This window comes from Amblyomma americanum, chromosome 3, assembly GCF_052857255.1.
Source record: "Amblyomma americanum isolate KBUSLIRL-KWMA chromosome 3, ASM5285725v1, whole genome shotgun sequence".
In the NCBI taxonomy this organism is placed as follows: Eukaryota; Metazoa; Arthropoda; class Arachnida; order Ixodida; family Ixodidae; genus Amblyomma; species Amblyomma americanum.
In genome coordinates, this window is record NC_135499.1 from 73734004 (window position 1) to 73757302 (window position 23299).

The 23299-nt window shown below is 50.0% G+C and overlaps 1 long non-coding RNA gene across 1 annotated transcript; it reads left to right on the top strand.

Annotated features, from left to right (window-relative positions):
• Positions 1-7929: 7929 nt before the first annotated feature.
• LOC144123061 (uncharacterized) lies at positions 7930-9171 on the top strand. The gene is made up of 3 exons (XR_013312987.1): positions 7930-8213; positions 8332-8459; positions 8976-9171. It is a non-coding gene; the product is annotated as an uncharacterized LOC144123061 (long non-coding RNA).
• The last annotated feature ends 14128 nt before the right edge of the window (positions 9172-23299 follow it).

Here is a 23299-nt window from a genome sequence, read left to right on the forward strand (position 1 = left end):
ATTAATTTTATTTCCAAAAAATTAGGTGACCAGAACAGGCGGAGACGGTTGCCTAGTCCGGCAGACCACTGGCTGCAGCTGCAGTTAAGAGCACGGCTGCCTAGGCCACGTTGGGCCGTAAGGTCAGTGCAGTTGAGCAGGGCAGTTGCCCACGCCTCTTTTTTTTTCTTGGTAGTTGGGGTAGCGTTAGGACTGGAGGGACAAGCTCATACCATGCGATATGTATCAGCTTGCTCTGCATCACACAGCGGCCAGGTACCGTCTGTGCTCATATCAAAAAATCTTAGGATCGCAAGATTTAGATGTGTTAGAGAAAATGAAGATTAGAATTCGTTCTGATTTGCGACGGCAGTGGCGTCGACGGCAGCGCCATCTGTTGGAGCGCGACTGCGGCGTTACTAGGCAACGGCGGCTCACCGTCGTTCGTCGGCCACGGCATACGGCACACGGCTCAAATGTGCGAAGAGCCTCAATGCCTCGCTGGCTAGCGTAGTAAAGATTTCACTTTAAAAGCAATAAAGTTGCTAAGCGTGACCATGGGGAACGCCAAAAGCCTCACAGCGGTCGCCTTAGCGTTTTGCCTCCATCGAAACGCACCAGACCGTGGTGGCTGCGTTTCGACGGAGCCGAAACGCTAATAATAATAATAATAATAATATTATTAATAATAATAATAATAATAATAATAATAATAATAATTGTTTTTTAAAGGAAATGGCGCAGTATCTGTCTCATATATCGTTGGAAACTTGAACCGCGTCGTAAGGGAAGGGATAAAGGAGGGATTGAAAGAAGGAAGGAAGAGAGAGGTGTCGTAGTGGAGGGCTCCGGAATAATTTCGACCACATGGGGATCTTTAACGTGCACTTAAATCGCACAGCACACGGGCGCCTTGGCGTTTTGCCTCCATAAAAACGCAGCCGCCGCGGTCTGGTTTGAACCCGGGAACTCCGGATCAGTAGCAGAGCGCCCCAACCACTGAACCACCGCGGCGGGTTAGGAATGTGAACTAAAAATTGGTTTTAAGGAAAGGAGACACCCGCCGCGGTGGCTAAGTGGTTAGGGCGCTCGACTACTGATCCGGAGTTCCCGGGTTCGAACCCGACCGCGGCGGCTGCGTTTTATGGAGGAAAAACGCTAAGGCGCCCGTGTGCTGTGCGATGTCCGTGCACGTTAAAGATAATAATAATAATAATAATTGGTTTTGGGGGGAAAGGAATTGGCGCAGTATCTGTCTCATATATCTTTGGACACCTGAACCGCGCCGTAAGGGAAGGGATAAAGGAGGGAGTGAAAGAAGAGAGGAACAAATAGGTCCGTAGTGGAGGGCTCCGGAATAATTTCGACCACCTGGGGATCTTTAACGTGCACTGACATCGCACAGCACACGGGCGCCTTAGCGTTTTTCCTCCATAAAAACGCAGCCGCCGCGGTCGGGTTCGAACCCGGGAACTCCGGATCAGTAGTCGAGCGCCCTAACCACTGAGCCACCGCGGCGGGGAAAGATCCCCAGGTGGTCGAAATTATTCCGGAGCCCTCCACTTCGGCACCTCTCTCCCTTTCTTCTTTCATTCCCTCCTTTACCCTTCCCTTACGGCGCGGTTCAGGTGTCCAAAGATATATGAGACAGATACTGCGCCATTTCCTTTCCCCAAAAAACCAACTATTATTATTAACGAAAGGAGACGACGTCTGTGTCATATATCTCGGTACTTTTCCACTCCTGCTGTTTTTGCTGACGACACAAAATTTCGTTGCACGGTAGAGGCATACAGATTTGTTGTAAAAAACGAAAAGACGCCGCAAAGCCCTGAAACGTGTGCTCGTTTGCATACGTCGCATCGTTCTCACGTAGCAAACCCATAGCAACTCAATCAGACCGCCCCTTAATCACAGCACATAATTTTGTCCACAACACTCTAAACGCTAATTTAGCGGACACCATACTAAACATAAAGTTTCAGGAATGAATCAGGCACGAGCCATTGCTAAAAAATAAAACTCTCCTTGCAGTCGCTGAGTTCCACGCGATCGGCGCGGATCTCTGCTGTCTAACCTTAACACGCAACGGCCAGGCGGTTCCAGGGACTCCGGCTACCGCTAAACGCTCACCTCGACACAAAGGCTCCGAGCAGCCAGACCAGAATAATGTTCTCATGCACACGGCTCATTCACCAAAAGTCACAATGCGAATACACCATCGCACTTCTTCAGTCCAACGCTCCCAAGTGTCGCACTCAGGCGCTCTACTCACCACGTCGTCACCAGCGCAGCCGACGGTATCATTCAATCACGTCCAACCGCCCCGTTCTGTAACGGTCCGCTGTTAGCACCACGCCTGCATTGGGACACGATAATTGAACCAGTCAGATAAAAATGTCGCGCACATCACCTACTCGGCATAAATAATGCTGCGAGGACAACTACGACAACTATTTTCACTCTAATGTTCGCAGGTCCAAATCGAGCTAACGACGTAGCTCAGAAATTACTCCGCCGCTAACGCTACATGGCTGCGTTTCTGGGTTATTCCAAGGCTTATTCTCAAGCGGCGAACAGTACGGCGAATAGACGCGCTATTGGGACGCCTCGAGAACGAATTTTCACCTTTTCAGAAAAACAACACAAGAAAAGGAGAACTTGTTGCGACCACAGATTCGACGGCACTGTGCGCGTCTTCAATGAGTCAGTGAGCTCGAAAGGCAAGCTAGTAAAGCGACGCCATTCGCCCATCCTCCGGCCATTCCGTCTATTGCCTTCGTGCGGGGCCTCCTGAGCAGCTACGAGTGCGTCTTGAACTATGACAACGGATCTGGACAGAGTCGAATCGTAAAACCAACTACACCACCTACGCCGTCTGCACCATGCTAACGTATTTCCTGTAGCACACTGAACGCCGAATATGCGGATCTCACCACAGCTGCACTCAACACAGGACAGTAAGACCGCCGGCACCGCCAAGCTGCACTGCACTGCTCCGACCGACCGCCCTCACTCGGACGCGGCTTCGGCTCTGGCGAGCGTGTGAAGGGATTGTGGTTGGTCTGCTCACTCAGCGTAGTCACGTGCTCGTTGCGGTGACGCCACGCATAGCAACGAGCCTAGCAACGGCGCCGTGCCGAAAAAATAAATAAAGTAGAATAAGCGTGGCCTTGGGGAACGCCAAAAGCCTAACAGCGGTCGCCTTAGCGCTTCGCCTTTATCGAAAAGCACGAGACCGCGGTGGCTGCGTTTCGATGGAGGCGAAACGCTAAGGCACAGACTTTCTGACTATTAACAAGAAGGAAAGCTGGCGGCGCTGCACCTGAGCCACCATGTGTGCTCAACTCATCGTGGGGCGATGAGCTACTTGATGCGCGACTGTCAGATTTTTTCGGGAGCACAGAGCGGTGTTACTGGTATGTCCCATTAGTCCCATTCCGTAGCCATGGTGCGCCCCGCGCGCAGACGACTTCGGAGTAAAAGTAGAGCGCAAAAGCCATAGTAGAGAAAAAGCAACAGCACACGATGCTAATAAAATGTTATGTTTTCCTAAATGCTGTGAAAAAACCTCTTCAAATGTTCATGCGCATTTTTTTGAAAACATATTTCTGTTGAAAAGTACGCTTCTTGAGCAGAAAATATTGGCTTTTGTGCTCTGTAATAACCCGCCGCGTGGCTCAGTGGTTAGCGCACTCGGCTTCTGATCTGGAGTTCCCGGGTTCGATCCCGACCACGGCGGCTGCGTTCTGACGGAGGCAAAATCGCTAAGGCGCCCGTCTGCTGTGCGATGTCAGTGCAAGCTAAACATCCCCAGGTGGTCGAAATTTTCCCGGAGTCCTCCACTACGGCACCTCTTGCTTGCTTTCTTCTTTCACTCCCTCCATTATCCCTTGCCTTACGGCGCGTTTCAAGTGTCCGCCGATATGTGACACATACTGCGCCATTTCGTTTAATAATAATTAATAATTGGTTTTTTGGGGAAAGGAAATGGCGCAGTATCTGTCTCATATATCGTTGGACACCTGAACCGCGCCGTAAGGGAAGGGATAAAGGAGGGATTGAAAGAAGGAAGGAAGAGAGAGGTGTCGTAGTGGAGGGCTCCGGAATAATTTCGACCACATGGGGATCTTTAACGTGCACTGACATCGCACAGCACACGGGCGCCTTAGCGTTTTTCCTCCATAAAAACGCAGCCGCCGCGGTCGGGTTCGAACCCGGGAACTCCGGATCAGTAGTCGAGCGCCCTAACCACTGAGCCACCGCGGCGGGGAAAGATCCCCAGGTGGTCGAAATTATTCCGGAGCCCTCCACTTCGGCACCTCTCTCCCTTTCTTCTTTCATTCCCTCCTTTACCCTTCCCTTAAGGCGCGGTTCAGGTGTCCAAAGATATATGAGACAGATACTGCGCCATTTCCTTTCCCCAAAAAACCAATTATTATTATTAACGAAAGGAGACGACGTCTGTGTCATATATCTCGGTACTTTTCCACTCCTGCTGTTTTTGCTGACGACACAAAATTTCGTTGCACGGTAGAGGCATACAGATTTGTTGTAAAAAACGAAAAGACGCAGCAAAGCCCTGAAACGTGTGCTCGTTTGCATACGTCGCATCGTTCTCACGTAGCAAACCCATAGCAACTCATCAAGACCGCCCCTTAATCACAGCACATAATTTTGTCCACAACACTCTAAACGCTAATTTAGCGGACACCAAACTAAACATAAAGTTTCAGGAATGAATCAGGCACGAGCCATTGCTAAAAAATAAAACTCGCCTTGCAGTCGCTGAGTTCCACGCGATCGGCGCGGATCTCTGCTGTCTAACCTTAACACGCAACGGCCAGGCGGTTCCAGGGACTCCGGCTACAGCTAACCGCTCACCTCGACACAAAGGCTCCGAGCAGCCAGACCAGAATAATGTTCTCATGCACACGGCTCATTCACCAAAAGTCACAATGCGAATACACCATCGCACTTCTTCAGTCCAACGCTCCCAAGTGTCGCACTCAGGCGCTCTACTCACCACGTCGTCACCAGCGCAGCCGACGGTATCATTCAATCACGTCCAACCGCCCCGTTCTGTAACGCTCCGCTGTTAGCACCACGCCTGCATTGGGACACGATAATTGAACCAGTCAGATAAAAATGTCGCGCACATCACCTACTCGGCATAAATAATGCTGCGAGGACAACTACGACAACTATTTTCACTCTAATGTTCGCAGGTCCAAATCGAGCTAACGACGTAGCTCAGAAATTACTCCGCCGCTAACGCTGCATGGCTGCGTTTCTGGGTTATTCCAAGGCTTATTCTCAAGCGGCGAACAGTACGGCGAATAGACGCGCTATTGGGACGCCTCGAGAACGAATTTTCACCTTTTCAGAAAAACAACACAAGAAAACGAGAACTTGTTGCGACCACAGATTCGACGGCACTGTACGCGTCTTCAATGAGTCAGTGAGCTCGAAAGGCAAGCTAGTAAAGCGACGCCATTCGCCCATCCTCCGGCCATTCCGTCTATTGCCTTCGTGCGGGGCCTCCTGAGCAGCTACGAGTGCGTCTTGAACTATGACAACGGATCTGGACAGAGTCGAATCGTAAAACCAACTACACCACCTACGCCGTCTGCACCATGCTAACGTATTTCCTGTAGCACACTGAACGCCGAATATGCGGATCTCACCACAGCTGCACTCAACACAGGACAGTAAGACCGCCGGCACCGCCAAGCTGCACTGCACTGCTCTGTAAAACCAACTACACCACCTACGCCGTCTGCACCATGCTAACGTATTTCCTGTAGCACACTGAACGCCGAATATGCGGATCTCACCACAGCTGCACTCAACACAGGACAGTAAGACCGCCGGCACCGCCAAGCTGCACTGCACTGCTCCGACCGACCGCCCTCACTCGGACGCGGCTTCGGCTCTGGCGAGCGTGTGAAGGGAGTGTGGTTGGTCTGCTCACTCAGCGTAGTCACGTGCTCGTTGCGGTGACGCCACGCATAGCAACGAGCCTAGCAACGGCGCCGTGCTAAAAAATAAATAAAGTAGAATAAGCGTGGCCTTGGGGAACGCCAAAAGCCTAACAGCGGTCGCCTTAGCGCTTCGCCTTTATCGAAAAGCACGAGACCGCGGTGGCTGCGTTTCGATGGAGGCGAAACGCTAAGGCACAGACTTTCTGACTATTAACAAGAAGGAAAGCTGGCGGCGCTGCACCTGAGCCACCATGTGTGCTCAACTCATCGTGGGGCGATGAGCTACTTGATGCGCGACTGTCAGATTTTTTCGGGAGCACAGAGCGGTGTTACTGGTATGTCCCATTAGTCCCATTCCGTAGCCATGGTGCGCCCCGCGCGCAGACGACTTCGGAGTAAAAGTAGAGCGCAAAAGCCATAGTAGAGAAAAAGCAACAGCACACGATGCTAATAAAATGTTATGTTTTCCTAAATGCTGTGAAAAAACCTCTTCAAATGTTCATGCACATTTTTTAGAAAACATATTTCTGTTGAAAAGTACGCTTCTTGAGCAAAAAATATTGGCTTTTGTGCTCTGTAATAACCCGCCGCGTGGCTCAGTGGTTAGCGCACTCGGCTTCTGATCTGGAGTTCCCGGGTTCGATCCCGACCACGGCGGCTGCGTTTCGACGGAGGCAAAATCGCTAAGGCGCCCGTCTGCTGTGCGATGTCAGTGCAAGCTAAACATCCCCAGGTGGTCGAAATTTTCCCGGAGTCCTCCACTACGGCACCTCTTGCTTGCTTTCTTCTTTCACTCCCTCCATTATCCCTTGCCTTACGGCGTGTTTCAAGTGTCCGCCGATATGTGACACATACTGCGCCATTTCGTTTAATAATAATTAATAATTGGTTTTTTGGGGAAAGGAAATGGCGCAGTATCTGTCTCATATATCGTTGGACACCTGAACCGCGCCGTAAGGGAAGGGAGAAAGGAGGGAGTGAAAGAAGAAAGGAAGAAGAGGTGCCATAGTGGAGGGCTCCGGAATAATTTCGACCACCTGGGGATCTTTAACGTGCACTGACATCGCACAGCACACGGGCGCCTTGGCGTTTTTCCTCCATAAAAACGCAGCCGCGGCGGTCGGGTTCGAACCCCGGAACTCCGGATCAGTAGTCGAGCGCCCTAACCACTGAGCCACCGCGGCTGGTCATTTCGTTTCCCCAAAAACCAATTTTAATTTAAGTTTCATGCGGCACTTGTCTTCTAGCTTAACGCGGGACCGTTTACGACTCCGTGTCGTGTAGCAGACAATCTTGTGTCGTCGGCGGCAGTGGCCGTAAGCGAAGAATTTCAGATGCATTAATAAATAAAACCGAGTAGGAAATTGGTCAAGTCGGGGAATCGAGCCAGGGTCTCCGGAGAGCGAGATGAGCACGCTAACCTCTCCGCCACCCCAGCGCGATGGTTTGGAATGAATAAAGGCGCGTCTAGTGAATAGGGCGGTCACTTAGAAGGGTGGTTTTCCTTCACTTACGGAGCTGTTTTGGTGTCCACAAAGACACGTGAGACAAGCGTCGTTTCCTTCCCTTAAAGCCAATTTTATTTTCATTTCCTTGCCTTACGGCGTGGCCCGCGTGTTCACCAAGACATGTTTCCTTTCCTTAAATTGTCCGGGCAAGGTGCAACGCCGAACGGACGATGGCGTTCCATGGGTCCCTTGGCAACGCTGCAACACGCTGTCGCGTCCTGGGGCGCGATTACGGATCAGTCTCAATCGAAACTGTCTCAAAAAGTGTATCATTTGCCTCTCTCCTATTGGTCGGCGGCCGTTTTGATTTTTTTCGTCACTGACTGACGTCGTAAATGGCGCAGAAGTGGTGACGTTGGCCATCTAATTATGCGGGCAGATTGAGACGATTTTTTGAGACTGGAAAAGGTGCTGTGCGCGCTGCGCTTCTTCGCCTCCGGTGGGTTTCAAGGCGCCGTTGGAAATGAAGAAAACGTCGGCGCAGCCCAACCGACTGTGAACAAGCCTTTGCGGCTGGCAGCGGAGACCAATGCCAACGTTGGGTCACAGAAGGGGGGTGTTCGCTTTCCGAGGAGACCCGAGGAGAAGGCGGCGGCGAAGGAGGGTGTCCTTTGCCTAAACGTTCGCCGCGGCAGCATCTCCGGCGTCGTCGGGTGTGTCGATTGGGCACTCATCACTATCAAGGAGTCTGGGGGCAGTGCTGCGAACGAGCCGCAAGCGGTTCTACGCTGCGGACGTAATAGTGAGTATACCTCGGCCACTGTTTTTGACCGCATGAGTTCAAGTGCTACAATTGCATGAGCTACAAGTGCGGGCCTCGGCAGCGAGAGTGAGTACGGGCTGTGCTTGTTTTTTCTCAGATCTGTGGCGCGAACATGTGCATCCTGGCCGTGGACTAGCGCTGACCCGGATCCTTCCGCGACGCGTTTGTCTGGCGGCATTCCGAGGCGGAGGAAGGCCTGCTGGACGACGGTGATTTTTTTTCTGGGTAAGCAGTAAAATAGCCGTGTCACCCGTCGGGCGAACTCAGTCACATCTATTGAGCTCCAGCACTATGCATTTGGCCGGATCTGCTAAAGCCACAAGAATCAGTCTGAACAGTTACACAAATGCAGACACTTTACAGTATGATACAGTGTATTGCCACCCTTTCCTTTTGTTAATTATAATTGCAGCAGAAACACAGGACACATATTACATTGTTGAAATGCATAGCCTTTCCTGTTGAAGAAACCAAAGCAAAATGCACCTGACAGTGCTTGTGTTTTGTAGGCAATCATAGAGCATCATTTATATGAATATGGTGGTAAAAGACTGACCTTACAGTAGTGCTCACTTATACATCTAAATCCTGCATGTATGTATGCTCTTGAATGTCATATTCAGCAAAGCCTGGATGTGGGCTACTTGGCGTGAGTCTTCTACTGTATAGCAGAGTGTCCTGTAATGCTGTTGAGATCACTGAGAAAGGACATGCTTAGCTGCATCATTTTTTGTTATGCAGGAGACTATGTCTACCCACTGGAGCCATGGCTGCCTGCACCAGTTGCATGACATTACAGACCTGACTCAGCAGAAGGCCTGTACAACACGCCACATGCTTTCACACAATTTGTGGCTGAGCGCTGTATTGGTGTGCCGAAGAGCTGCTTCCGTTGCTTTCAAGGGCACCGGATGCACCAGTGCCAGTGGATGTGGACAGTGCGCATCATCACCGCACGTGCCGCACTTCACAGCCTCTGTTTGGATGTGCCCATATCAGCAGATTGTGCAGGCGACACTGCCTCTGACCCAGATAACAACGGGCCACCTCTAAATGGTGGCTGCCTCGTACTGACAGGATCCCTCATCACCTGCCTCCTGAGAAGAGCATGCGGTGCTGTACTTTTGGCCTCTCTAGGACGACCCGTCTCCAGAGGAAGGCGTACCGAGGGATGGTGCAGCGGCAGTTGCGATGGAAAATCTAGCGTCCAGAGACGACTCACCATGCTGGCATAGAGAGTCATATCAGGCACTCTTCCCCTGTTGCCACTGTCATTTCCTTGTGTCATTGCACAACACACATCTGCAAGTGTGTGAGCAATTGTGTGATGTGGTTGTGCCCTTGGCCAACCTGTGTGCAGCGAGAAGCCAGCAGTGACAAACAAGTGCCCCCCACCGGCTGCCACTTCATTTTCAGTATGTTTGCTAGTATATCTTCCAGTCCCTCAGCAGCATGTTGCACAGTCTCTTCCTGAAGACGGAAAAGGTGTTGAAGCAGCTCGCCCAATTTCTGAAAAGCATCATTTTGAACTCTCTTTTGTCAATGCTTATGTCAGACCACCTGCCCCTTCTCTGCTGTCTCCTTCCAGCTTGGTGGAGTGCCTGTGGTCATTATCTGTGTGACGAACATGCATGAACCAAACGTGTAGTGCTGGAATAAGGCATGAAATATTTGTGATGCTTGTTAGAATCAAAAACCTGTTTTTTATTGCATCATACATTCAGTAAGCGCGTTTATTTTTTAGGCACAGCATTTGACACGAGTGTTTCTATTGCAGAAAAGGCAGTGTACATACAAGCATATTTTACCTTAATGTACAATTACCGTATGGCATTTCTGAGTGCAGTTAAGAAAAAAAATCTGAAAAATTGAGTTCAAAGTGCATGTTTTCTTTCATACAGAGGCTACCTGTACAATAAATATGGCATAGTACAGTGTACATGATGCATTTTCCGGACTACAAAACATTTTGGCACATATAAGTAGTGTAAATACCAAAGCTAAGCTTTTAGCGTAATGGTGTGCGGCTAGGGGTTTCGCTCTGTGCTAAAAGCTGTACCTACTGCAAGGAAACCGCTGTACAACAATGCATAATAAAGATTGTAAGGTGCAGTGGCTACAATGACTGCTGAATGACTAGAACATCTTCACTGATAGACAAAGATGTGTAACAGACACATCATCAAGGAGATGGTGTGTGATTAGAGGTTAGTTTACAATCACAAATCATGCAACACCGTTACTGGAAATGGTCTACAGCTCTAAGAATATACAGGCAGCTCCATTGTGGGAAATTTTGAGCACTCGGTTATTGCCCCATAACTGACACCTAGCTTGGTTTGCGTAACACAGGGCTATGAAGTCTTGTCCATGATGACACGAGACGGTGACAATGCCGAATGGCCGGACAAGCTCCTTGTGCTATCATATAATATGTGTGATAAGTGCAACTGCTTTCAAGCTACTTTTCGTGTAGGTATTTAAGTTCCTAGTCATTTTCAACTGGCTGTTCCCTTTCAAACTGGAGTGGCCTGTATACAGGGTGTCTCAGATATGATGGACCATAATTTAAAAAAAAAACAAGTGGTCTTCCGACCTGAAAGGTAGTGCATGTTAGAAGCTATGCAAAGTATTTAAAGCCCTTTAAACACTGCCCTCACCAAACCCAGTTATACCAACATCACTCCGCCTGCTGAGCAAAATACAATATTACACATCACTGCCCTGTCCTACCTACCGCACTGCCCTGGATCATATGCAATTCAAGCGCTGTGTACCAGCAAACATCAACAAACTTGCTCAACTTTCTGCCCAGTTGCAATTAGCCTCTATACAAGCAAACTACTTCTTTCATGGTTGACCCTGGATCTACTACATGATCAGTAAATAACGTTAATGGAACAAGCTCGTTCTCTCCTCGGTGACAATAGCAAAGTTATCAAGTCAAGTGCTCCCTTTCTCTCTAAACAAAGTGGAGCATAAACATCACAATTTCTGCATCTTGCACAGGAAAAAAAAGAAACTACGGCAACAACTGAACATAAACCGAACGTAGCTACAAAAATACAAACGGAACATCAAGTGCTTAGCCCGATGTGGGCAGCAAACACTTGGTTACGAGACAGAAGAGTGCTGCCACAGAGGCAGGCCGTGTCGGCTCTCGTTTCCCGCACCGAGATTGCAAGCTATCAGCAGCTGCACCTGTCTGTCGGCAGTTGCTTCTATGTGATGATTCATGGTTTTCTGGTATTTTCTAAAGAAAATAAACAGAACCACACGTCACTCGGTGATCGATAGGCGCCGACCGAGAACACAGACTAAAGTTGTCTTCGTCGATTTTCGAGCCGAGCGATGCATGTAAGTTGATCTCGGCAGGCCCGTAGCATTCACTGCCTTCAATCAGATTTTTCTGCGCACTTAAGACATCCGCAAAGTACCTTGATTTTAGACGACACGCGAAAAAACAGGAACTAGCCATGGAATCAGCTGTTTTCTTGCAAGCCGCCATGTTCACGTTATGCCACTGCCAGCGCGCCCTCATGGCAAGAGAAGTTAACCTGCAGCAAATTTAATTGCAAAACTGAGAATGCCTCTAATTTTCCCTCGTGTTGTTGAGGTTGCGACACAGTTTTCTACAAAAATAAAACATTACTTGTTTTCTTAATTGCGTTTTTGTTCACTTTCAGACTAACATGTTCACGCTGTACCGCTGACAGCACACCTTGGCGGCAAGAAAAGTGACTGAACAGCAAACTTTATTGCAAAAATGAAAACACTGCTTCTTTTGCTTGCTGCTGTTGGGTTTGAAATATAGTTACTTAGCAAAATAAAACATTACTCGTTTTTATTCACTGCGTCTTTACTGCAAAACATTAGTCTACGGTCCCTTGTCGTGCGAATAGTGGTTTCGGGGCGGAGCCCACCGCCTCCTTGCTCCGCATTGGCCGATTCGGCGGTCGGCATTTCTCGGTGTCGTCATTTTGACGTCACTGTCTCAATATTGAGACAGTTTTTTGAGACTGATCCGTAATCGCGCCCCTGCACTGTCGTCCATTAAGGGAGCGAGTGGGTTAAGGGCGGGAGCGTAAAAACAAGGCGGCGTTCGAAACGCGTTGCACTTCCCGCGAAGACTCGAACATCTCAACAATGCCACTAACGCCAGACGAGCGCAACACAAAGTACCTGCGGTAATGTCTCTAGTACATCTGAGCTTTGGGCAGGAAGCCGTGAGAATTCGCTCGAGAGACACGAAAACAGTCGCGTGCGCTGGCTGTGCCCAAGACAGCAGAAACGCGACTCAGTATAGAATACACAGGACGAAAATGCACATGGAAAAAGTGAGCGCAGTCCTAGCAATGGCAAAACGAAGGTATAATGCACTTACCAGAGGGAGCCGCGACGCTGGCCGGAGGAAGCCGTGCTGGTGGGCTGGCTCATGGTATCCTTTCCAGGTAAGCCTAACGAGGCCTAGGCCGAACGCCGGCAGCAAAGATACGAGGGCAGCGAAAGACAGGGTTCAACTAAACGCGTTCGCTTAGTGGCCAGGCTTATATACTTTACACATGGTTATATAAGATGAGCGACACGTCATGACGATGATAGCAGAAGAGAAAATAAGGACGTATGATTAATAATAATAATAATAATAATAATTGTTTTTTTGGGGGGTAAGGAAATGGCGCAGTATCTGTCTCATATATCGTTGGACACCTGAACCGCGCCGTAGGGGAAGGGATAAAGGAGGGAGTGAAAGAAGAAAGGAAGAGAGAGCTGCCGTAGTGGAGGGCTCCGGAATAATTTCGACCACCTGGGGATCTTTAACGTGCACTCACATCGCACGGCACACGGGCGCCTTAGCGTTTGATTAAGATTTGAAAAATCACAATAAAACTGTAGCGTGGGCTGACACTGATACTGTCGTCGGTAGACTGCGTTGTTACAGCACTATAGTGAACTAGAATACCTATAGTATTCTAGTTCACTGTATACAGCACATACAAAATAGCAAAATAGCGCAACAGCACAAAGCGACAAGAAGAGCACACACGAGTGCCATTGTCACTGTGCGCTATTGTATTATTTTGTATATCTCATGGTACCAACAAGCCCAAAGTGACATATTATTAGTTGCTACAGCAACAAACTATCAAAATAGATGAACGACATACAGCTGATTGCGAACAAGAATAAATAGAAGTATTTTTATTGTGATTTTTCAAATCTTTTCCAGCAATTTCCTAATTTATACTTTAATAATTTCTGAACAGCGATACTTTAATAGATATTGAGTCACTCTTTCCCAGGAGGGCGTCTTAGTCAAAGAATCCTCTGGGCACGCCTTAGGGAATTGTCCGCTCTATATTAGTCGTGGGTAATCGGCGGTTTCTCCGTTTGGTTTCGGGTTTTTGGGGAAACTAAATGGCGCAGTGTCTGTCTCACATATCGGCTCACACCTAAACCGCGACGTAAGAGGAAAAGGAGGGAGTGAAAGAGGAAAGGAATAAAGAGGTGCTGTAGTGGAGGGCTGCGGAATAGTTTCGACTACCTGGGGATCTTCAACGTACTCCACTGACATCGCACAGGACGGGCGCCTATTCGTTCCGCCTCCATCGAAACGCTGCCACCGCGGTCGAATAATAAGAGCGTCTCCGAGGATGATGGCGTGGAGATGTGAATGGAAAGAGTGCGGCGAGGATGCGGGCATTCGAAGAGATAGCGGTAGAGGGTAGGTTGGGTGGCGTCGAAAGTGTTGCAGTTGGGTGGAAAGAAGGTGGTATGAAAGAAATGACCGAAATGAATGGGAATGTGTGTGTCTGGTGTTGCCATTGCGTGCTTTGGATGTAGTGAACGTCTTTTTTTTTTGCGGCGTTGAGTGTGTGTGAATCGGCAACGGCGGCAATGCTGGACAATGGTAGAGTGCTTTAGAGATTGAAATTTATTCCGGAGCCTTCTCAGGCTCTCAGAGCCGAGACACACCTCTACCCGCCACCACACCACTCGACAATTACCACCAAACCTTATGGCGCCGGCTCCAGACGCGAACCCTCCCATCCCCTAAGAGCGCACGCTACCACCAAGCGCTCACCAACCCCTTTTGCACCCTCTGCAACCTCCAAAAACGCCACCCTCGCCCACATTCTATTCCGATGCCCGGCGGATCCTCTCCTGCGGGATCTCGATCACCTCATCAGCTGGAACACCTGGGAGACCCTGCTACGCCCTGGAGACGCGGTCCGGCAGAAGACTGCCACGGCCTGGGCTGCCGGCGTCATGGACTGTAGTAACATGAACGCTTGAGTGTAGTGAGACCTTGCGGGGGCCCAGAAGCCGTTGTGCATAAACGTTTTCGCCACCACCGCCACGGTGACTCAGTGGTTAGGGCGCTCGACTACTGATCTGGAGTTCCCGGGATCGAACCCGACCGCGGCGGCTGCGTTTTTATGGAGGCAAAACGCTAAGGCGCCCGTGTGCTGTGCGATGTCAGTGCACGTTAGAGATCCCCAGGTGGTCGAAATTATGCCGGAGCCCTCCACTACGGCACCAATTTCTCTTTCTTCTTTCACTCCCTCCTTCATCCCTTCCCTTACGGCGCGGTTCAGGTGTCCAACGATATATGAGACAGATACTGCGCCATTTCCTTTCCCCAAAAACCAATTATTATTATTATTATCACCACCACCATTCTCTCTTCCTTTCAAATTGATAGCTTCGCTACGCTAGGTACAGCCGCGCTTCGCGGGACACTAAATTTGACCTTCACCGAGTTAGAGGTCATGCATGGCTATAAGCCGCACCACGGCTAAACCGTCAAACCTAACCTTGTGGACCATCTTGGTGTCGCACAACAAAGCCGAACGCAAAAATTGGAGGATGCTTAGGCTTCGCCTTTAAGAGTGGAACGCGACAGCGTGTTGCAGCACTGCCAGGGAGTCCACGGAACGCCATCGCCCATTCGGCGCGACGCCTTGCCCGTTAGACAAATATCTCTGCTACCTACGGTGAAACGGACACGCGGAGCGGCAAACCACGTAGAGGCGCTGCCAGGCGCCTTGCCGAAACGCGCGGGACTCAAGTTGCAGTCGCAGTTCATCGGCACATCCTTCTCGACTAACCCGGTGCAACGAACGCCAGCATAGCTTCCGCGCCACACGGACGGGCAGCAAGCCGCAAGCTTCGTGGTGAACGCGCTTTGGATGTCCGCTGCGTTGTTCGCCGCTGTTCGCCGCGTGTCCGCATGGCCCTACAGGGCTCGAACGAAAGAGAGAGAGATGTCAGACGCGTGACTTCCTTTCCTTAAAATCAATTTTCATTTTATTTTCCTTCCCTTACGGCGCCGTCCGGGTGTCCACCAAAATATGTGACAGGCGTCCCTTCCTTTCTTTCGAACCCGACCGAGGCGGCTGCGTTTTTAAGGAGGCAAAACGCTAAAGCACCCGTGTGCTGTGCGATGTCAGTGCACGTTAAAGATCCCCAGGTAGTCGAAATTGTTCCGGAGCCCTCCACTACGGCTCCTCTTTCTTCCTTTCTTCTTTTCCTCCTTCCTTTATCCCTCCCCTTACGGCGCGGTTCGGGTGTCTGTCGATACACGAGACAGATACTGCGCCATTTCCTTTCCCCCAAAACCAATTATTATTATGATTATTATTATTATTATTTTCCTTCCGCTGCCGTCGCGCGCTATTTTTTGGGGCACTGGCGTACACTCCGAGGAGGAGGAGGAGGGATTTTTCGCTCACTGGGAGGAGGGTACCCGCCGCGGTGGCTCAGCGGTCAGGGCGCTCGACTACTGATCCGGAGTTCCCGGTTTCGAACCCGACCACGGCGGCTGCGTTTTTATGGAGGAAAAACGCTAAGGCGCCCGTGTGCTGTGTGATGCCAGTGCATATTAAAGATCCCCAGGTGGTCGAGATTATTGCGGAGCCCTCCACTACGGCACCTCTTTCTTCCTTTCTTCTTTCACTCCCTCCTTTATCCCTTCCCTTACGGCGCGGTTCAGGTCTCCATAGGTATACGAGACAGATACTGCGCCAATTCCTTCCCCAAAAACCAATTATTATTATTAATATTATTATTAAGAGGAGAGATTTTTCGTCCACGGCCGAAGCCGACGACACCTGCTTTTAAGTGAAACGACCTCCTTAAAGCTGTCGCGTTAGTAGTCGCGGAGCCACCGTGACGGGTCCACCAGATACCCGTGTGGTGTCCTATGTATGCTCACATTAAAGACCGTCAGATGCTCAAAATGAATTGCCGGAGTCCTCCACTACGACACCTTTTTCTTCCTTCCTTCTTTGACTTCCTCATTCATCCCTTCCTTACACTGTGGTTCGGGTGTCCACCGAGATACGTGAAGCAGTTACAGTGCCATTTCGCTTCTTAACAAAAATAATAAGTGGTTGTTAGGGAAGGGAAATGGCGCAGTATATCTCAAAATTCGGTGGACACCTGAACTCCGCCGTAAGGGAAGGGATATAGAAGGGACAGGTGGTGGTGGTGGTAACAACTTTATTTTCATCAAAATTCATTGCAAGGTGCTCTTTCGTAGATCGATTGGGGCCTTCATTGCGCTTTTTTCTTTCCCTGCTTCACTGCTGATCGCGTGATGTGGCCAGGAGCCCTTGGCGCTTAGCGACTTCCAAGGCTCGGCTCACGGCTCGAAATTGGGCCCTCGGGTCGGAGCTGAGCACCGCAGCCTCCCACTCTTCGCGGTTCTAGAGCTGCATGTACATCAGCGGTGTGTTCCCGTAGACATTCATGCAGTATATGAGCTAAGTCGGCCTCATCTTGACCACGAAGCTTACTCTGGGGCGAGAATACTCCCTTATACATAATGGAGTTTTTATAAGGGCTGAGAAAGTGTGTGTCTGGAGTTGTCACCAGGCGACCTGCTGAGGTTTGGTCAAAGACTTATTGGGGTTGGGGGGGGGGGTATTTAAGTCTGTTATTACGGTATTATTATGATGGGGTGGGTATTTAAGTGTATTATTACGATAGAAGGAACTGAGAGAAGAAATTTAGGAAGAAAAGGTGCCTTAGTGGAGGGCTCCGTTTAATTTCCACCACCTACGGATCTTTAACGTTCCCGCCGCGGTGGCTCAGTGGTTAGAGCGTTCAACTACTGATCCGGAGTTCCCGGGTTCGAATAAGACCGCGGCGGCCGCGTGTCGATAGAGGAGAAACCGTAAAGCGCCCGTGTGCTGTACGATGTCAGCGCACATTAAAGGTCCCCAGGTGCTCGGAATTATTCCGGAGCACACCTCTACGCCACCTTCTTTCTACTTTTCTTCTTTCACTCCCTCCTTTATTCCTTCTCTTACGGCAGGTTCAGGGGTCCACCGAAATATGTGTGACAAATACAGTGCCACACGCCGCGGTGGCTCCGTGGTTAGCGTGCTCGACTACTGATCCGGAGTTCCCGGGTTCGAACCCGACCACGGCGGCTGCGTTTTTATGGAGAAAAAACGCTAAGGCACCCGTGTGCTGTGTGATGTCAGTGCACGTTAAAGATCCCCAGGTGGTCGAGATTATTGCGGAGCCCTCCACTACGGCACCTCTTTCTTCCTTTCTTCTTTCACTCCCTCCTTTTTCCCTTCCCTTACGGCGCGGTTCAGGTGTCCAACGGTATACGAGACAGATACTGCGCCAATTCCTTCCCCAAAAACCAATTATTAATATTACTATTAAGAGGAGGAACTTTTCGTCCACGGTAGAAGCCGACGACACCTGCTTTTCTGTGAAACGACCTCCTTAAAGCTGTCGCGTTAATAGTCGCGGAGCCACCGTGACGGGTCCACCAGATACCCGTGTGGTGTCCTATGTATGATCACATTTAAGACCGTCAGATGCTGAAAATGAATTGCCGGAGTCCTCCACTACGACACCTTTTCTTCCTTCCTTCTTTGACTTCCTCATTTATCCCTTCCTTACATTGTGGTTCGGGTGTCCACCGAGATACGTGAAGCAGTTACGGTGCCATTTCGTTTCTTAACAAAAATAATAAGTGGTTGTTAGGGAAGGGAAACGGCGCAATATGTTTCACAATTATATATAAATGGTTTGGGGGGAAAGGAAATGGCGCAGTATCTGTCTCATATATCGTTGGACACCTGAACCGCGCCGTATGGGAAGAAATAAGGGAGGGAGTGAAAGAAGAAAGGAAGAAATAGGTGCCGTTGTGGAGGGCTCCGGAATAATTTCGACCACCTTGGGATCTTTGACGTGCACTGACATCGCACAGCATACGGGCGCCTTAGCGTTTTTCCTCCATAAAAACGCAGCCGCCGCGGTTGGGAAGGGTCACGATTCGGCGGACACCTGAACTCCGCCGTAAGGGAAGGGATATAGAAGGAACAGGTGGTGGTGGTGGTAACAACTTTATTTTCATCAAAATTCATTGCAAGGTGCTCTTTCGTAGATCGAGTGGGGCCTCCATTGCGCTTTTTTCTTTCCCTGCTTCACTGCTGATCGCGTAATGTTGCCAGGAGCCCTTGGCGCTCAGCGACTTCCAAAGCTCGGCTCAGGGCCCGGAATTGGGACTTCGGGTCGAAGCTGAGCACCGCAGCCTCCCACTCTTAGCCGTTCGAAACCTGCAGGTCCATCGGCAGTGTTCCCGTAGACATTCATGCAGTATTTGAGCTAAGTCGGCCCTATCTTGACCACAAAGCTTGCTCTGGGGCGAGAATCCTCTCTTATACATAATGGAGTTTTATAAAGGTTGAGAAAGTGTTACATAATGGAGTTTTTATAAAAGTTGAGAAAGTGTTTGTCTGGAGTTGTCTCCAGGCGACCTGCTGAGGTTTGGTCAAAGACTTATTGGGGTTGGGGGGTGTTTAGGTCAGCTATTACGGTATTATGATGGGGTGGGTATTTCAGTCTATTATTACGATAAAGGAACTGAGAGAAGAAATTTAGGAAGAAAAAGGTGCCTTAGTGGAGGGCTCCGTTTAATTTCCACCATCAACGGATCTTTAACGTTCCCGCCGCGGTGGCTCAGTGGTTAGTGCGTTCAACTACTGATCCGGAGTTCCCGGGCTCGAACAAGACCGCGGTGGCCGCGTGTCGATATAGGAGAAACCGTAAAGCGCCCGTGTGCTGTAGGATGTCAGCGCACGTTAAAGGTCCCCAGGTTCTCGGAATTATTCCGGAGCACACCTCTACGCCACCATCTTTCTACCTTTCTTCTTTCACTCCCTCCTTTATTCTTTCTCTTACGGCAGGTTCAGGGGTCCACCGAAATATGTGTGACAATTACAGTGCCACCCGCCGTGGTGGCTCCGTGGTTAGGGCGGTCGACTACTGACCCGGAGTTCCCTGGTTCGAACCCCACCACGGCGGCTGCGTTTTTATGGAGGAAAAACGCTAAGGCGCCCGTGTGCTGTGTGATGTCAGTGCACGGTAAAGATCCCCAGGTGGTCGAAATTATTCCGGAGCCGTCCACAACAGCATCTCTTCCTTGCTTTCACTCCCTCCTTTATCCCTTCCCTTACGGTGCGGTTCAGGTGTCCAACGATATACGATAATAATAATAAGCGCCATTTCCTTTCCCCAAAATACCAATTATCATTATTATTTACTGTGCTATTTCCGTTCCTGAATACAATTTTCAATTTTTTCTCGTAAGGAAGGGACAAAGGATAAATTGAAAGAAGGAAGGAAGAAAGAGATGCCGTTGTGGAGGGCTCTGGAATAATTTCGACCACCTGGGAGGAGGAGGAAAAACCTTTATTCAGAGCATAAAAACTGGGCGGGTTCAATACGAGAACCCAATGGTCGCCATCACAATCCGGCCCCTCTCAACCAGCGATTTCTTTTTTTTTATTCGAGAAGTGTGCCATGAGGCATAAGTTGAAAAAGGAAAGGGGGGAAGGAATGCACGGGATTGAAAGTTAAAAGAAGGAGTGAAGAACCGTTGCGCTGAGGTAGTCTCAGAGGCTGTTAATGGAGCGGTTGTCCATTGTCCACTTCACGAAGTCACTTTCGCGGTTCCACCGCAGGCCCACCTCCCTGAGGAGCCGTTTTCTGATAGCAGCCGTCGCTGGGCACGTCCACAACAAGTGCCGCACATCACATATGTCCGGTGCAGCGCCACAGTGAGGGCACCTGTCAGGTAGTGGCAGATCTTTGGCACGCCACCGATGACGGACAGATGGTGTCAGAGGCGCCCCTGCCCGAATCCGGCGCACGGATACCTCCTCCTGCCGAGTAAGACTACGGGGGAGAGGGTGCGAACACGGAGGAATTAGAGCGCGTGTTCGCTGGCGCAGAACTTCGGAATCGGAAACGTGGGACAGGAACGGATCTGGGGGAAGAGGGGAAGGTGGCGGATCGTCTAATGTATGAAGATGAGTCATAGCATCCGCTTGAATGTTATGTGGATCCTGGGTATGGCCGCGAATCCAGTGTATGCGCACAGGACATGGATACTTTGCGCAGAGCACATGAATAGATTGTAAAATCTGGAACGTTCGTCGAACAGCCTTCAGCTGTTTAAGGGCGGCGCGGGAGTCGGTGTAAATGTGAACTGTATTGAATGTTGGAACGAGCGGAAGGGAAGCAATGGCATTGTAAATGGCTTGAAGTTCCAATGCCAGGGGAGTGCACGTATCCACAGTATACGTCGCGCGAGAGTTGAGATGCGGATGAAATGGACTATACACAGCAGTAACTCCCCTCTCTGCAGAATGAGATGCATCCGTGTATAATATGCACCCTTCAGGCAGATACGCTGCTGATACCGACGGGGAAACAGTGGGGCGATTGTCAGTGAGCTGGCAATAGGACCACGGTGGAAGTGTTTTTAAACGATGAAGTTTGAGAGACTGTTTTCGAGCTTTATTTGCCACCCGTTGGTCGATGATTTCACTGAGTGTATTAAGTTGGGCGAACTCCTGTAGCACAGGTATGGGTGTTAAACGAGGCAGATATGTTATGACGCGCATAGCCTTGCGATTGATAGCTTCAAGGGAGTCCCACTGTCTGCGGGTGAGACGTTGAAATTGAGCCTGATATACTATCCGTGGCTGAAGGATAGAGCGCACAAGCTGGCGGGCCGTATGAGCACGTGCGCCACCAGAGCGCATAGCTATGCGACGAATCAGACCTAGAGTAGCGTGAGCCGATTTACGGGTGGCTGTCAGCCACGGGGTGCCAGTCCCAGATGTATGGAGGAGAAGACCAAGAATACGAACAGTTTCTACCTGAGGAATCAGACAATTATGTACCGTAAAATTTAAAGGGGGAGCTTTCCGTAAGGCGGCTTTATTTCCAATTCGAATGAAACATGATTTAGTAGGAGAGAGTGTTAGACCCAAAGGTGGGAGGCGAGATGTCAATACATAGAGCGCGTGTTGAAGGACCGACTGATGAATTGACGCATCTTAATGACAGCACCACAAGGTGATATCATCGGCATATGCAAGCACGCGGATAGAAGGGATGGTCTCTAGGGCTCGAACAAGAGGAATTAAAGCCACATTAAATAATGTGGGGGCGAGAACGGAGCCCTGGGGCACTCCTCTATTTGAAGTGAAATTACCAAAGGGCTTTCCGTGGACACGCACGCTGAAGGTTCGATTTGCTAAAAAGGCGTGAATGGAGAAGAGGAACCGGTGAGGGAGACCAAGAGTTTGAAGGGAGGCAAGAAAGGCAGAGTGAAGGATGTTATCATATGCCTTTGTTATGTCTGTAGCGATTACGGTTCGTACAAGGTGGCTCTGTGGAGAGTGGTCAAGCACGTCAGCAGCCAAAGTAGCAAGGCCGTCCTCCGTTCCAATTTGTGGGCGGAAACCAATTTGGGAATCTGGGTAACAATCATGGGATTCCAGCCACCATGATAAGCGTGCGGCTAGAATGTTTTCATAATGCTTGCAGATGGTAGGGGTAAGGGAAATTGGACGAAGGGCCGAGAGAGGTACTGGAGGCTGGCCTGACTTGGGGATTGGAACCACAATAGAATGCTGCCAGTCTCCCGGCATGACGCCAGAAAGCCACACTTCGTTAAAAGTATCAAGTAGCGTTTCCAAAGCCCTCCCTTCCAAGTTACGGAATAAGGAGTTAGGTATGCCGTCGTGCCCGAGAGTAGTAGTAGTTTTCAAACGGTCAATGGAGGCCAGCAGCTCTGCCATGGTGAGGTCAGAAGTAATCCCATCGGGGGGTTCTGTAACCGATAAGTCAGGTGGAGACGTAGCGGTGCAGTCATGGTTTGGAAAAAATTGACGGGCCGCTTGTTGTGCAAATGTGTCCTCATCCACATTTAGCGCCGGGCGAATGCTCTCTGTGTAATATGCAACCTGAGAAGGGCGCTCCATGGCGTGAAACACTCTCCAAAGATGTCGATTGCCTGCGTAGAGGACAGGCGGGCACACCATGCAGCCCAGCGTTGCCTGCCTAGCCGCTTTGCATAGCGCCGCGCCCGTGCGGTAGCGCGGTGAAGAGTAGGAAGAGCCGAAGGGTCATCGGGGTGACGAGTAGCATAAAGATCCGCCTGGCGACGAAGAGCCCACAGATTCAAGAGATCTATGTCCGGGTTTGGGTCGTCTTCATTTACAGTAGTGGTAATAGTGTGAGTAGCGAGAACAGCAGATAGAGTAGACAATGCTGAAGAGGGGTTGAATGTAGATAAATGATTGTCTGCGCGTACAGAATCCCATGATGTTATTCGTACAGTGCGGCGTATTTTCTGTAGACGCGTAGGCGTGAGGGAGATAAAAATAGGGCTGTGATCGCTACCCCAAGTATCAGAATCAACAGCCCAACGAGGGTTACCGGGGCCTAACCACCAAGTCAAATCAGGTGAATACGGGCCACCTCGTGGGCGGGTAGAAGTATTCGGGTGGTGTAAAAGTTGAAAGGAATGATCTGAAAAGCTCCCTTGGATGTGTGAACCCCTTGAGGAATCCGATGGGTAACCCCACGCAGTGTGTGCGCCGTTGAAGTCACCACCAACTAGAATAGGGATACCCGAGTTGGTAGAACGTAGAAAATGAACCCATCCCAGATTGGGAGATGCGGAGCCAGGACGACTATAAAAAGAAACTAGAATAAGGGGTGTGCGTGCAGGTTTTACG